Raw genomic sequence first — 16,665 nt, 5'->3', positions numbered from 1 at the left:
ACCTCTGTGTCGGCACTCGGCAGTCCATCCATAATTGTATACCACCTACCCGTGGTTTTTTTTTTTTCTTTCTTCTTTATACATACTACATCTCATTATCAACCAGTCTATATTAGCAGCAGACACAGTACGGTAGTTCACGGCTGTAGCTACCTCTGTGTCGGCACTCGGCAGTCCATCCATAATTGTATACCACCTACCCGTGGTTTTTTTTTCTTTCTTCTTTATACATACTACATCTCATTATCATCCAGTCTATATTAGCAGCAGACACAGTACAGTACGGTAGTCCACGGCTGTAGCTACCTCTGTGTCGGCACTCGGCAGTCCATCCATAATTGTATACCACCTACCCGTGTTTTTTTTTTTCTTTCTTCTTTATACATACTACATCTCATTATCATCCAGTCTATATTAGCAGCAGACACAGTACAGTACGGTAGTCCACGGCTGTAGCTACCTCTGTGTCGGCACTCGGCAGTCCATCCATAATTGTATACCACCTACCCGTGGTTTTTTTTTTTCTTTCTTCTTTATACATACTACATCTCATTATCATCCAGTCTATATTGGCAGCAGACACAGTACAGTACGGTAGTCCACGGCTGTAGCTACCTCTGTGTCGGCACTCGGCAGTCCATCCATAATTGTATACCACCTACCCGTGGTTTTTTTTTTCTTTCTTCTTTATACATACTACATCTCATTATCATCCAGTCTATATTGGCAGCAGACACAGTACAGTACGGTAGTCCACGGCTGTAGCTATCTCTGTGTCGGCACTCGGCAGTCCATCCATAATTGTATACCACCTACCCGTGGTTTTTTTTTTTCTTTCTTCTTTATACATACTACATCTCATTATCAACCAGTCTATATTAGCAGCAGACACAGTACAGTAGTTCACGGCTGTAGCTACCTCTGTGTCGGCACTCGGCAGTCCATCCATAATTGTATACCACCTACCCGTGGTTTTTTTTTCTTTCTTCTTTATACATACTACATCTCATTATCATCCAGTCTATATTAGCAGCAGACACAGTACAGTACGGTAGTCCACGGCTGTAGCTACCTCTGTGTCGGCACTCGGCAGTCCATCCATAATTGTATACCACCTACCCGTGGTTTTTTTTTTCTTTCTTCTTTATACATACTACATCTCATTATCATCCAGTCTATATTAGCAGCAGACACAGTACAGTACGGTAGTCCACGGCTGTAGCTACCTCTGTGTCGGCACTCGGCAGTCCATCCATAATTGTATACCACCTACCCGTGGTTTTTTTTTTCTTTCTTCTTTATACATACTACATCTCATTATCAACCAGTCTATATTAGCAGCAGACACAGTACGGTAGTCCACGGCTGTAGCTACCTCTGTGTCGGCACTCGGCAGTCCATCCATAATTGTATACTAGTATCCATCCATCTCCATTGTTTACCTGAGGTGCCTTTTAGTTGTGCCTATTAAAATATGGAGAACAAAAATGTTGAGGTTCCAAAATTAGGGAAAGATCAAGATCCACTTCCACCTCGTGCTGAAGCTGCTGCCACTAGTCATGGCCGAGACGATGAAATGCCAGCAACGTCGTCTGCCAAGGCCGATGCCCAATGTCATAGTACAGAGCATGTCAAATCCAAAACACCAAATATCAGTAAAAAAAGGACTCCAAAACCTAAAATAAAATTGTCGGAGGAGAAGCGTAAACTTGCCAATATGCCATTTACCACACGGAGTGGCAAGGAACGGCTGAGGCCCTGGCCTATGTTCATGGCTAGTGGTTCAGCTTCACATGAGGATGGAAGCACTCAGCCTCTCGCTAGAAAACTGAAAAGACTCAAGCTGGCAAAAGCACCGCAAAGAACTGTGCGTTCTTCAAAATCCCAAATCCACAAGGAGAGTCCAATTGTGTCGGTTGCGATGCCTGACCTTCCCAACACTGGACGTGAAGAGCATGCGCCTTCCACCATTTGCACGCCCCCTGCAAGTGCTGGAAGGAGCACCCGCAGTCCAGTTCCTGATAGTCAGATTGAAGATGTCAGTGTTGAAGTACACCAGGATGAGGAGGATATGGGTGTTGCTGGCGCTGGGGAGGAAATTGACCAGGAGGATTCTGATGGTGAGGTGGTTTGTTTAAGTCAGGCACCCGGGGAGACACCTGTTGTCCGTGGGAGGAATATGGCCACTGACATGCCTGGTGAAAATACAAAAAAAATCAGCTCGTCGGTGTGGAAGTATTTCAACAGAAATGCGGACAACAGGTGTCAAGCCGTGTGTTGCCTTTGTCAAGCTGTAATAAGTAGTGGTAAGGACGTTAACCACCTCGGAACATCCTCCCTTATACGTCACCTGCAGCGCATTCATAATAAGTCAGTGACAAGTTCAAAAACTTTGGGCGACAGCGGAAGCAGTCCACTGACCAGTAAATCCCTTCCTCTTGTAACCAAGCTCACGCAAACCACCCCACCAACTCCCTCAGTGTCAATTTCCTCCTTCCCCAGGAATGCCAATAGTCCTGCAGGCCATGTCACTGGCAATTCTGACGAGTCCTCTCCTGCCTGGGATTCCTCCGATGCATCCTTGCGTGTAACGCCTACTGCTGCTGGCGCTGCTGTTGTTGCTGCTGGGAGTCGATGGTCATCCCAGAGGGGAAGTCGTAAGCCCACTTGTACTACTTCCAGTAAGCAATTGACTGTTCAACAGTCCTTTGCGAGGAAGATGAAATATCACAGCAGTCATCCTACTGCAAAGCGGATAACTGAGGCCTTGGCATCCTGGGTGGTGAGAAACGTGGTTCCGGTATCCATCATTACTGCAGAGCCAACTAGAGACTTGTTGGAGGTACTGTGTCCCCGGTACCAAATACCATCTAGGTTCCATTTCTCTAGGCAGGCGATACCGAAAATGTACACAGACCTCAGAAAAAGAGTCACCAGTGTCCTAAAAAATGCAGCTGTACCCAATGTCCACTTAACCACGGACATGTGGACAAGTGGAGCAGGGCAGGGTCAGGACTATATGACTGTGACAGCCCACTGGGTAGATGTATGGACTCCCGCCGCAAGAACAGCAGCGGCGGCACCAGTAGCAGCATCTCGCAAACGCCAACTCTTTCCTAGGCAGGCTACGCTTTGTATCACCGCTTTCCAGAATACGCACACAGCTAAAAACCTCTTACGGCAACTGAGGAAGATCATCGCGGAATGGCTTACCCCAATTGGACTCTCCTGTGGATTTGTGGCATCGGACAACGCCAGCAATATTGTGTGTGCATTAAATATGGGCAAATTCCAGCATGTCCCATGTTTTGCACATACCTTGAATTTGGTGGTGCAGAATTATTTAAAAAACGAGAGGGGCGTGCAAGAGATGCTGTCGGTGGCCAGAAGAATTGCGGGACACTTTCGGCGTACAGGCACCACGTACAGAAGACTGGAGCACCACCAAAAACTACTGAACCTGCCCTGCCATCATCTGAAGCAAGAAGTGGTAACGAGGTGGAATTCAACCCTCTATATGCTTCAGAGGTTGGAGGAGCAGCAAAAGGCCATTCAAGCCTATACAATTGAGCACGATATAGGAGGTGGAATGCACCTGTCTCAAGCGCAGTGGAGAATGATTTCAACGTTGTGCAAGGTTCTGATGCCCTTTGAACTTGCCACACGTGAAGTCAGTTCAGACACTGCCAGCCTGAGTCAGGTCATTCCCCTCATCAGGCTTTTGCAGAAGAAGCTGGAGACATTGAAGGAGGAGCTAACACGGAGCGATTCCGCTAGGCATGTGGGACTTGTGGATGGAGCCCTTAATTCGCTTAACAAGGATTCACGGGTGGTCAATCTGTTGAATTCAGAGCACTACATTTTGGCCACCGTGCTCGATCCTAGATTTAAAACCTACCTTGGATCTCTCTTTCCGGCAGACACAAGTCTGCTGGGGTTGAAAGACCTGCTGGTGAGAAAATTGTCAAGTCAAGCGGAACGCGACCTGTCAACATCTCCTCCTTCACATTCTCCCGCAACTGGGGGTGCGAGGAAAAGGCTCAGAATTCCGAGCCCACCCGCTGGCGGTGATGCAGGGCAGTCTGGAGCGACTGCTGATGCTGACATCTGGTCCGGACTGAAGGACCTGACAACGATTACGGACATGTCGTCTACTGTCACTGCATATGATTCTCTCAACATTGAAAGAATGGTGGAGGATTATATGAGTGACCGCATCCAAGTAGGCACGTCAGACAGTCCGTACTTATACTGGCAGGAAAAAGAGGCAATTTGGAGGCCCTTGCACAAACTGGCTTTATTCTACCTAAGTTGCCCTCCCACAAGTGTGTACTCCGAAAGAGTGTTTAGTGCCGCCGCTCACCTTGTCAGCAATCAGCGTACGAGGTTACATCCAGAAAATGTGGAGAAGATGATGTTCATTAAAATGAATTATAATCAATTCCTCCGCGGAGACATTGACCAGCAGCAATTGCCTCCACAAAGTACACAGGGAGCTGAGATGGTGGATTCCAGTGGGGACGAATTGATAATCTGTGAGGAGCGGGATGTACACGGTGATATATCGGAGGATGATGATGAGGTGGACATCTTGCCTCTGTAGAGCCAGTTTGTGCAAGGAGAGATTAATTGCTTCTTTTTTGGTGGGGATCCAAACCAACCCGTCATATCAGTCACAGTCGTGTGGCAGACCCTGTCACTGAAATGATGGGTTGGTTAAAGTGTGCATGTCCTGTTTATACAACATAAGGGTGGGTGGGAGGGCCCAAGGACAATTCCATCTTGCACCTCTTTTTTCTTTAATTTTTCTTTGCGTCATGTGCTGTTTGTGGAGGGTTTTTTGGAAGGGCCATCCTGCGTGACACTGCAGTGCCACTCCTAGATGGGCCCGGTGTTTGTGTCGGCCACTAGGGTCGCTTATCTTACTCACACAGCTACCTCATTGCGCCTCTTTTTTTCTTTGCGTCATGTGCTGTTTGGGGAGGGTTTTTTGGAAGGGACATCCTGCGTGACACTGCAGTGACACTCCTAGATGGGCCCGGTGTTTGTGTCGGCCACTAGGGTCGCTTATCTTACTCACACAGCTACCTCATTGCGCCTCTTTTTTTCTTTGCGTCATGTGCTGTTTGGGGAGGGTTTTTTGGAAGGGACATCCTGCGTGACACTGCAGTGACACTCCTAGATGGGCCCGGTGTTTGTGTCGGCCACTAGGGTCGCTTATCTTACTCACACAGCTACCTCATTGCGCCTCTTTTTTTCTTTGCGTCATGTGCTGTTTGGGGAGGGTTTTTTGGAAGGGCCATCCTGCGTGACACTGCAGTGACACTCCTAGATGGGCCCGGTGTTTGTGTCGGCCACTAGGGTCGCTTATCTTACTCACACAGCTACCTCATTGCGCCTCTTTTTTTCTTTGCGTCATGTGCTGTTTGGGGAGGGTTTTTTGGAAGGGCCATCCTGCGTGACACTGCAGTGCCACTCCTAGATGGGCCCGGTGTTTGTGTCGGCCACTAGGGTCGCTTATCTTACTCACACAGCTACCTCATTGCGCTCTCTTTTTCTTTGCGTCATGTGCTGTTTGGGGAGGGTTTTTTGGAAGGGACATCCTGCGTGACACTGCAGTGCCACTCCTAGATGGGCCCGGTGTTTGTGTCGGCCACTAGGGTCGCTTATCTTACTCACACAGCTACCTCATTGCGCCTCTTTTTTTCTTTGCGTCATGTGCTGTTTGGGGAGGGTTTTTTGGAAGGGACATCCTGCGTGACACTGCAGTGCCACTCCTAGATGGGCCAGGTGTTTGTGTCGGCCACTAGGGTCGCTGAGCTTAGTCATCCAGCGACCTCGGTGCAAATTTTAGGACTAAAAATAATATTGTGAGGTGTGAGGTATTCAGAATAGACTGAAAATGAGTGGAAATGATGGTTTTTGAGGTTAATAATACTTTGGGATCAAAATGACCCCCAAATTCTATGATTTAAGCTGTTTTTTAGGTTTTTTGGAAAAAAACACCCGAATCCAAAACACACCCGAATCCGACAAAAAAAATTCGGTTAGGTTTTGCCAAAACGCGGTCGAACCCAAAACACGGCCGCGGAACCGAACCCAAAACCAAAACACAAAACCCGAAAAATTTCCGGCGCTCATCTCTAGTTGGGAGGTATGATTTACTGAGCGTTTTAATACATCAGTGCCTTATAAATTTAAGAAAATCAGAACATAAAGGTATTTTTTTTTACATATGTGACTTTAGCCGTAAATGCCTTTTATATGAAGAATGTGTAACAACATAATACAAAAGATTACCATGCTGCACTGCATGTGGGGCAGATGTAACATGTGCAGAGAGTTAGATTTGGGTGTGGTGTGTTCACCATACTTGCCTACCTAACCCTCTCCATGAGGGAGAAAATGCTCTGTTCCTGGACTTTCCTGGTAATGTATGATTGCCATCACCTGTGGTGAGCTAGTTATATGATAAGAAAGGTGTTTTACTGCAGGTGATGGAAATCATACATTACCAGCAAAGTCCAGGAACAGAGCATTTTCTCCCTCATGGAGAGGGTCAGGTAGGCAAGTATGGTGTTCAAACTGAAATCTAAATTACAGTGTAAAAATAAAGCAGCTAGTGTTTACCCTGCACAGTAACAAAATAACCCATCCAAATCTAAAGGTGTGTACACACAGTGAGATTTCGGCTATGCCCGATTCTCACTGTGCGATGTGCACTGTGGTCGGTATCACAAGCCCAGATGAGTGTGCTTGCGATACTGGCTATGTGCGATTTTGGCTAAGTATCAATCTTGACTATACTTTTATACTAGATAATCAAAATTGACTTGCCTGCACAGTCTATCTAGGCTTGCGATACTGACCTCGCGGGACAGCGCATCGGTATCGTATCGGGATAGCAAGGTGACTTTCACCTTGCGATCTGCACTAACTTTCCTTACGATTTTGACTATATAGTCAATATCGCACGCAAAAATCTCAAACTGTGTGTACACACCTTTACTCTCTCTGCACATGTTACATCTGCCCCTCGCAATGCAGAATGGTTTTGCCCATTAGTGTGCTTTTATTTTTTTGCTAACAAACCTGAATAACCGCCTAGGTCAGGATGGGGGGAAGCTGCCAGAACCTGAGAAAGGAGCCACTCATTTTCCCTGTGTTTCTGTTCTATATGATAATCCCCTGGTCATATAGTAATCCACTGATTATGTACCTTTCATAAAACTATTGCTGCTGCAGTATATAAAATATAAGAAATGTGATCAATGTCTGCATTCTTATCAACTCCCTTGTAATCAGTGACATCACAGAGGAAATTACCGGAGAACCTTGCACAATCAGTGACCGCTGTGTAGGTGTCAGTGACTGTGATATAATCTTCTCCCTACATAAACCTCAATTAGTGCCTTATTGTTTTCACTGTAAAGTATGAATGAGAAAGTACCTAGATATTGTAATCACTAGTAACCTGAACATACGTAATACTATGACGTTGTTGGTTACAATCAGATGCTTTATGTAGAGAGAACATCCAGTTCACACTTTATAACTAGCAAAAGATTTAACAACCTTTTGGGAATTGCACATTGCAAACTAGAGGTACAGTATGTGGAGTTTCCATATTCTGCCCTTGTCAGGGGCAAACGGAGGATTTAGTCAGGGGGTTTCCGTGTGTGTGTGTGTGTATATATATATATATATATATATATATATGTACACACACACATATATATATATTGTAAATGCTGATTTAAATACTTTAAAATACACACAATACACTTTAAAATCGAGCCGCTGCGGCCGCTGTATGCAATCCTTAATCTACGTACTTTTTACTCAGTTAGCGTACAAAGCCCCGTACCGTGTACGCACTTTGCGTACCAACGCCGCGATGGACGTACAAAGTACACGCAGTGCATACACACACACACCGACACGCTGAGAGCACAATGCAGCTACTCGTGTGGTAGAATTACACCTTAAACCTTAGCAGGAAATGGGACACGACATTAAATTTTATTTCAAAACTATGTTGGGGTCCAACCCACCAACGGCTATCTTTACTAGCAGGGGGTTACAACAATAATACAATACAATAAGAGAAAAGGGCTACAGTCAATGGTACATACGTTTGTTCGCCTGCGCTTCCCGGTCCGGTCCTCAATCATCAAGGTAGATGATCTTCAGAGATTGTGTGTGACCGGGCCTGCAGCTGGCTTTTAATACATTTGGTCAAAACACAATACAATAGACACTCTATGCTCTTCTTCCATTGGTTCGGGGGCGGGATATATCCTGTGTGCACCGGGGATCATTGGTCAGCTCAAGCGGTGGGCGATGGCTAAGACTTGAGATGTGATTTCTGTTGTTTGCATCTGAGTTCCTGCCCCATGACCAGTTAAACCCCTCACATTAATCATACATAAATCTGGTATTATTAATAACTTATTGTTGCAATATGTGACAATATTCTTATACCCACCAGATTACTGTATATGTGACTCTGAACAATATGATCCCAAACATGATATGATTTTCCATTTCCATCCTCTAGATATACATATATCCATATATATATATATATATATATATATATACACATACATATTCCTGTTATTACAATTTGTTAGGGGACATATACATATATATATAAATATACACACATTTCCAAGAGTTCAGACCATGAATGTTATTACCTTAGATATCTAAATGTCTGGTATGTACTTTGTCAGCTATTGCTAATTGAGTTCTCTTCAGTTAAACTAGGTTCCTGGATATTGTCTTTTTGTTTGTCCTGTCTTCAGATAAGACAATGACAATCCAGTATTTATTGTCTTCGACAGATACTGGACAACTCTAGAACAATGGGGGTAACCAAAGGTATTTGCCTTCCTCATAGGATTTCAAAGCTTTGCGTAAACAAAGCAGTCTGGTACATTGTGCTAGAGTTTCTAGGAGGATAAGTTATGTGTGAACTGTAACTATCTACTAGAAGGATAAATCAGTGTGTGATTTATGCATTATATGGGTAAAATATTGAATATGGCTTTTGATGGCTTTTCCGTGTGATTACAAATACTACCGTAATTACTCATACCCCAAACTAATACGCAGGACCGCGAGCGCGGTCATATACGCAACTTGCGAATATGTGCACGCACAGCAGAAAAAGTATGCGCATGGAGGCCATCTGTGTGTAGTTTGTACGTGATGTGTGCACTGCAATATTTTTGACTTCGACAATATATATATATACACACACACACATATATAAACAAACACACACACACGTACACATATATATATTATATATACAGAGGGCCCAGGACTCACCATAAACATATATACTTAGATACATACAGTAAATGGCGCACCCATTCATAAAACAAACACAAAAATCCACACATACATACATATGAATACATTCATATATACATACTGTACACACAAACTGTAAACTTACATGTATTTTATGCATCCTGTACCACGAGGGCTGGGAGCAGACAGCCAGCAGTGTGAGGAAGGAGGGACCTGCTGTGGGTGAGCATGCAAACCAGCAGCTCCCTCTCGGACATTCTGTATGCAGAGAACTGCATAGCTCTCTGTTGTGCTGCAGCAGATAGCTCCGCAGTCGCGATTGCGATCGCGGCCACAGCTTTTGTTGAGACTGAAACACAGATGTCTCCATCTCAAAAATAAAAAAATTGTCTCATCGTTTGGTATTCAGGTACTTGTGTGTGTGTGTATGATCCACTGGGGCAGGGACTGATGTCAATTATTACATACTGGGGGATATTCAAATGTTTGAAAAGTCAGTTGGGAGTCTGTTTTTTCCTATCTAATAGAAAGGAAAAAACAGACACCCAACCGACTTTTCAAACAATTGAATATCCCCAATTGTCTGTAAAGTGTTGCAGAATATGTAAGTGCTGTGTAAAAAAAACTGTTAATGACAGGAAGATTTGCAATAGACTGTTTTCCTTATTATTATTATTATTATTATTATTATTAATATTATCCTATATATGGCGCCACAAGGGATCCGCAGCATCCAATTACAGAGTACATAATGTAACTAAAACAGGAAAATAGTGACTAACAGTTGAAGACAAATAGGTGGAAAAATAAGAATTTACTCACCGGTGATTCTATTTCTCGTAGTCCGTAGTGGATGCTGGGAACTCCGTAAGGACCATGGGGAATAGCGGGCTCCGAAGGAGACTGGGCACATCTAAGAAAGAATTAGGACTACCTGGTGTGCACTGGCTCCTCCCTCTATGCCCCTCCTCCAGACCTCAGTTAGGAAACTGTGCACGGAAGAGCTGACACAATAAGGAAAGGATTTGGAATCTCGGGTAAGACTCATACCAGCCACACCAATCACACCGTACAACTCGTGATACTATACCCAGTTAACAGTATGAATAACAACTGAGCCTCTCAACAGATGGCTCCAAACAATAACCCTTTAGTTAAGCAATAACTATATACAAGTATTGCAGACAATCCGCACTTGGGATGGGCGCCCAGCATCCACTACGGACTACGAGAAATAGAATTACCGGTGAGTAAATTCTTATTTTCTCTGACGTCCTAGTGGATGCTGGGAACTCCGTAAGGACCATGGGGATTATACCAAAGCTCCCAAACGGGCGGGAGAGTGCGGATGACTCTGCAGCACCGAATGAGCGAACTCCAGGTCCTCCTCAGCCAGGGTATCAAACTTGTAGAATTTTGAAATGTGTTTGAACCCGACCAAGTAGCAGCTCGGCAAAGTTGTAAAGCCGAGACCCCTCGGGCAGCCGCCCAAGAAGAGCCCACCTTCCTCGTGGAATGGGCTCTCACTGATTTAGGATGCGGCAGTCCAGCCGCAGAATGTGCAAGCTGAATCGTGCTACAGATCCAGCGAGCAATAGTCTGCTTTGAAGCAGGAGCACCCAGCTTGTTGGGTGCATACAGGATCAATAGCGAGTCAGTTTCCCTGACTCTAGCTGTCCTGGAAAATAGATTGTCAGGGCCTTGACTACGTCCAGCAACTTGGAATCCTCCAAGTCCCGAGTAGCCGCAGGCACCACAATAGGTTGGTTCAAATTAAAAGCTGATACCACCTTAGGAAGGAATTGGGAACGAGTCCTCAATTCCGCCCTATCCATATGAAAAATCAGATAAGGGCTTTTACATGACAAAGCCGCCAATTCTGACACACGCCTGGCCGAAGCCAAAGCCAACAGCATGACCACTTTCCACGTGAGATATTTTAGCTCCACGGTTGTAAGTGGCTCAAACCAATGCGACTTTAGGAAATCCAACACTACGTTGAGATCCCAAGGTGCCACTGGAGGCACAAAAAGGGGCTGAATATGCAGCACTCCCTTAACAAAAGTCTGAACTTCAGGCAGTGAAGCCAGTTCTTGTTGGAAGAAAATTGACAGAGCCGAAATCTGGACCTTAATGGAACCCAATTTGAGGCCCATAGTCACCCCTGACTGTAGGAAGTGCAGAAATCGACCCAGCTGAAATTCCTCCGTTGGGGCCTTCCTGGCCTCACACCGCGCAACATATTTTTGCCATATGCGGTGATAATGTTTTGCGGTCACATCCTTCCTAGCTTTAATCAGCGTAGGGATGACTTCCGCCGGAATGCCCTTTTCCTTCAGGATCCGGTGTTCAACCGCCATGCCGTCAAACGCAGTCGCGGTAAGTCTTGGAACAGACAGGGCCCCTGCTGCAGCAGGTCCTGTCTGAGCGGCAGAGGCCATGGGTCCTCTGAGATTATTTCTTGAAGTTCTGGGTACCAAGCTCTTCTTGGCCAATCCGGAACAATGATTATAGTTCTTACTCTTCTCCTTCTTATTATCCTCAGTACCTTGGGTATGAGAGGAAGAGGAGGGAACACATAACCGACTGGTACACCCACGGTGTCACTAGCGCGTCCACAGCTATCGCCTGAGGGTCCCTTGACCTGGCGCAATATCTTTTTAGCTTTTTATTGAGGCGGGACGCCATCATGTCCACCTGTGGTCATTCCCACCGGTGTACAATCAGCTTGAAGACTTCTGGATGAAGTCCCCACTGCCCCGGGTGGAAGTCGTGTCTGCTGAGGAAGTCTGCTTCCCAGTTTTCCACTCCCGGAATGCACACTGCTGACAGTGCTATCACGTGATTCTCCGCCCATCGAAGAATCCTTTTTGGCTTCTACCATTGCTATCCTGCTTCTTGTACCGCCCTGTCGATTTACATGGGCGACAGCCGTGATGTTGTCTGACTGAATCAGCACCGGTTGTTTTTGAAGCAGGGATTCTGCTTGACTCAGGGCATTGTAAATGACCCGTAGTTCCAGAATATTTATATGCAAGGAAGTTTTTGTCCTTGGACGTTTTCTTCCCTGAGTGACTGCCCCCCACCCTCGGAGGCTTGCATTCGTGGTCACCAGGACCCAGTCCTGTATGCCGAATCTGCGGCCTTCACGAAGATGAGCACTCTGCAGCCACCACAGCAGAGACACCCTGGCCCTTGGTGACAGGGTGATCCACCGATGCATCTGAAGATGCGATTCGGACCACTTGTCCAATAGATCCCACTGGAAGATCCTCGCATGGAACCTGCCAAAGGGAAGAGCTACCATCTTTCCCAGGATTCGCGTGCAGTGATGCACCGAAACCTGTTTTGGTTGCAGGAGGTCCCTGACCAGAGATGATAATTCCTGGGCCTTCTCCTCCGGGAGAAAAATCTTCTTCTGTTCTGTGTCCAGAATCATACCCCGGAACAGCAGACGCGTCGCGGGAATCAGCTGCGACTTTGGGATATTCAGGATCCAGCCGTGCTGATGCAGCACTTCCTGAGATAGTGCTACGCTGACTAGCAACTGCTCCTTGGACCTCGCCTTTATCAGGAGATCGTCCAAGTACGGGATAATTATAACTCCCTTCTTTCTAAAGAGTATCATCATTTTGGCCATTACCTTGGTAAATACCCTCGGAGCCGTGGACAGACCAAACGGCAACGTCTGGCATTGGTAATGACAGTCCTGTACCACAAACCTGAGGTACTCCTGGTGAGGTGGGTACATGGGGACACCCTCTTCCAGGCTTGTAATAACCGCCCTGAGCGATTCCATCTTGAACTTGAACCTCCTTATATAAGTGTTCAAGAAATTTAATTTTAGGATGGGTCTCACCGAACCATCTGGTTTCGGTACCACAACATTGTGGAATAGTAACCCCGCTCCTGTTGAAGGGGGGGGGGTACCTTGATTATCACCTGCTGGAAGTACAGCTTGTGAATAGCGTCCAGTACTACCTCCCATTCTTTGGGAGCAGCCGGCAAGGCAGATTTGAGGTAACGGCGAGGGGGAGTGGCCTCCAACTCCAGCTTGTATCCCTGAGATACCACTTGTAGAACCCAGGGATCTACCTGTGAGCAAACCCACTGGTCGCTGAAGTTCCGGAGATGCGCCCCCACCGCACCTGGCTCCGCCTGTGGAGCCCCAGCGTCATGCGGTGGACTTTAGAGGAAGCGGGGGGAGTATTTTGGTTCCAGGGAACTGGCTGTCTGGTGCAGCTTTTTCCCTCTTCCCCTGCCTCTGGGCAGAAAGGAAGCGCCTCTGACCCGCTTGCCTTTTTGTGGCCGAAAGGACTGTACCTGATAATACGGTGCTTTCTTAGGCTGTGAGGAAACCTGAGGTAAAAATGTCGACTTCCCAGCTGTTGCTGTGGATACTAGGTCCGAGAGACCATCCCCAAACAATTCCTCACTCTTATAAGGCAAAACCTCCATGTGCCTTCACCTGTCCACTGCCGAGTCCATAATACTCCTCTGGAAGAAATGGACATTGCATTAATTTTAGATGCCAGCCGGCAGATATCCCTCTGTGCATCTCTCATATATAAGACCACGTCTTGAAAATGCTCTATGGTTAGCAAAATAGTAACCCTGTCTAATCTCAATATTATCTGACAGGGTATCGGACCAAGCTGCTGCAGCACTACACACTGAAGCAATTGCAGGTCTCAGTATAATACCTGAGTGTGTATATACAGACTTCAGGATAGCCTCCTGCTTCTATCAGCAGGCTCCTTTAAGGCGGCCGTATCCTGAGACGGCAGTGCCACCTTTTTTGACAAGCGTGTGAGCGCCTTATCCACCCTAGGGGACGTCTCCCAACGTAACCTGTCCTTTGGCGGGAAAGGGTACGCCATCAGTAACTTTTTAGAATCACTATTTTCTTATCGGGGAAACCCCACGCTTCTTCACACACTTTATTCAATTCATCTGATGGGGGAAAAACCACTGGATGCTTTTTCTCCCCAATATAAAATACCCTTTTTTGTGGTAACTGGGTTAATGTCAGAAATGTATAACACATTTTTCATTGCCGTAATCATACAACGGATGGCCCTTGTGGATTTTACATTTGTCTCATCGTCGTCTACACTGGAGTCAGACTCCGTGTAGACATCTGTGTCTGCCATCTGAGATAGCGGGCGTTTTTGAACCCCTGATGGCCTTTGAGACGCCTGGGCAGGCACGGGCTGAGAAGCCGGCTGTCCCACTACTGTACGTCATCTAGCCTTTTATGTAAAGGAGTTGACACTGTCGGTTAATACCTTCCACATATCCACCCACTCTGGTGTCGACCCCACAGGGGGTGACATCACACTTATCGGCACCTGCTCCGCCTCCATATAATCTTCCTCATCAATCATGTCGACACAGCCGTACCGACACACGCACACACACAGGGAATGCTCTGACTGAGGACAGGACCCCACAAAGTCCTTTGGGGAGACAGAGAGAGAGTATGCCAGCACACACCACAGCGCTATATATCACAGGGAGTAACACTTTTGTACTGAGTGATTTCTCCCTATAGCAGCTTTTTTACACAGTTTTTTGCGCCTAAATTTTGTGCCCCCCCTCTCTTTTTAACCCTTGATGCCTGGAAACTGCAGGGGAGAGCCTGGGGAGCTGTCTTCCAGCGGAGCTGTGAAGAAAATGGCGCCGGTGTGCTGAGGTAGATAGCCCCGCCCCTTTCTCGGCAGACTTCTCCCGCTTTTATATGTGTTGTATGGCGGGGGATTATGCACATATACAGTGTTATACACTGTATTATGTGCTTTTTGCCATGGTAAGGTACTCTAATTGCTGCCCAGGGCGCCCCCCCCAGCGCCCTGCACCCATCAGTGACCGGAGTGTGTGGTGTGCACAGGGAGCAATGGCGCACAGCTGCAGTGCTGTGCACTACCTTAATGAAGACAGGAGTCTTCAGCCGCCGATTTTTCCACTTCTCTTCGTTCTTCTGGCTCTGCGAGGGGGACGGCGGCGCGGCTCTGGGACCGGACGACCGAGGCTGGGCCTCTGTTCGATCCCTCTGGAGCTAATGGTGTCCAGTAGCCTAAGAAGCCCAAGCTAGCTGCAAGCAGGTAGGTTCGCTTCTCTCCCCTCTGTCCCACGAAGCAGTGAATCTGTTGCCAGCAGATCTCACTGAAAATAAAAAACCTAACAAATACTTTCTTTTTCTAGAAGCTCAGGAGAGCCCCTAGTGTGCAACCAGCTCGGCCGGGCACAGAATTCTAACTGAGGTCTGGAGGAGGGGCATAGAGGGAGGAGCCAGTACACACCAGGTAGTCCTAATTCTTTCTTAGATGTGCCCAGTCTCCTTCGGAGCCCGCTATTCCCCATGGTCCTTACGGAGTTCCCAGCATCCACTAGGACGTCAGAGAAATGCGCATGCGCATGGTACGCAGTGTGCATGTGCTAAGTTATTTAACACAAAACTTAGTAGATTTGCTGGTGTTCGTGCGGCGCTTTTCAGTCGCACTGCTGATCGGTGAGTGATTGACAGGAGAGGGGCGTTTCTGGGAGGTAACTGAGCGCAGGAGTGGCTGGAGAAACGGGGGAGTGGCTGGCCAAACACAGGGCGTGTTTGTGACGTCAAACCAGGAACTAAACAGATTGAGGTGATCGCAATCTAGGAGTAGGTCTGGAGCTACTCAGAAACTGCTTGAAAATTTTTAGTAGCAATTCTGCTAATCTTTCGTTCGCTATTCTGCTAAGCTAAGATACACTCCCAGACGGCGGCGGCCTAGCGTTTGCAATGCTGCTAAAAGCAGCTAGCAAGTGAACAACTCGGAATGACCACCAATATATGACAAGTACAGGGTAAATAAACATAGCTACATCAGCAGATAACACTGACATAAGTATCAGGGTGGCAGAAAATCACGGGATTTGGTGCCGTAAAAGATGGTTTAAGTGGGAGAAGGATAAGTAAGGGTAATATATATATATATATATATATATATATTCACTACCCGAGCCTGGATCGGAGTCCGGCTCGGGTTTTCCCGCCTGACTCGGAAACCAGAACAAGGCAAAATGGCCACATCCCACTGTCGGATTCTCGCGGGGTTTGAATTCCATATAAGGAGCTGCGCGTCGCCGCCATTTTCACTCCGGCATTGGAGAGTGTAGAGAGAGGACGTGTCTCCGTCCTCAGTGTCCTGCATCAGTTCACTGGTAGTGTCTTGTGCTGTATCAGTCCAGTCACAGTGGTTGTGTCCTCTGCTGCCATATGTCCAGTGCTGCTGTATAAGACTACACTGATCATACAGAATGAGAGAAGTGATACTGTGCAAGTGTCACATATAGATATAGTAG

The sequence above is a fragment of the Pseudophryne corroboree genome, chromosome 4 (assembly GCF_028390025.1).
Source record: "Pseudophryne corroboree isolate aPseCor3 chromosome 4, aPseCor3.hap2, whole genome shotgun sequence".
Lineage (NCBI taxonomy): Eukaryota > Metazoa > Chordata > Amphibia > Anura > Myobatrachidae > Pseudophryne > Pseudophryne corroboree.
Note: the sequence above shows the minus strand (reverse complement) of the source record.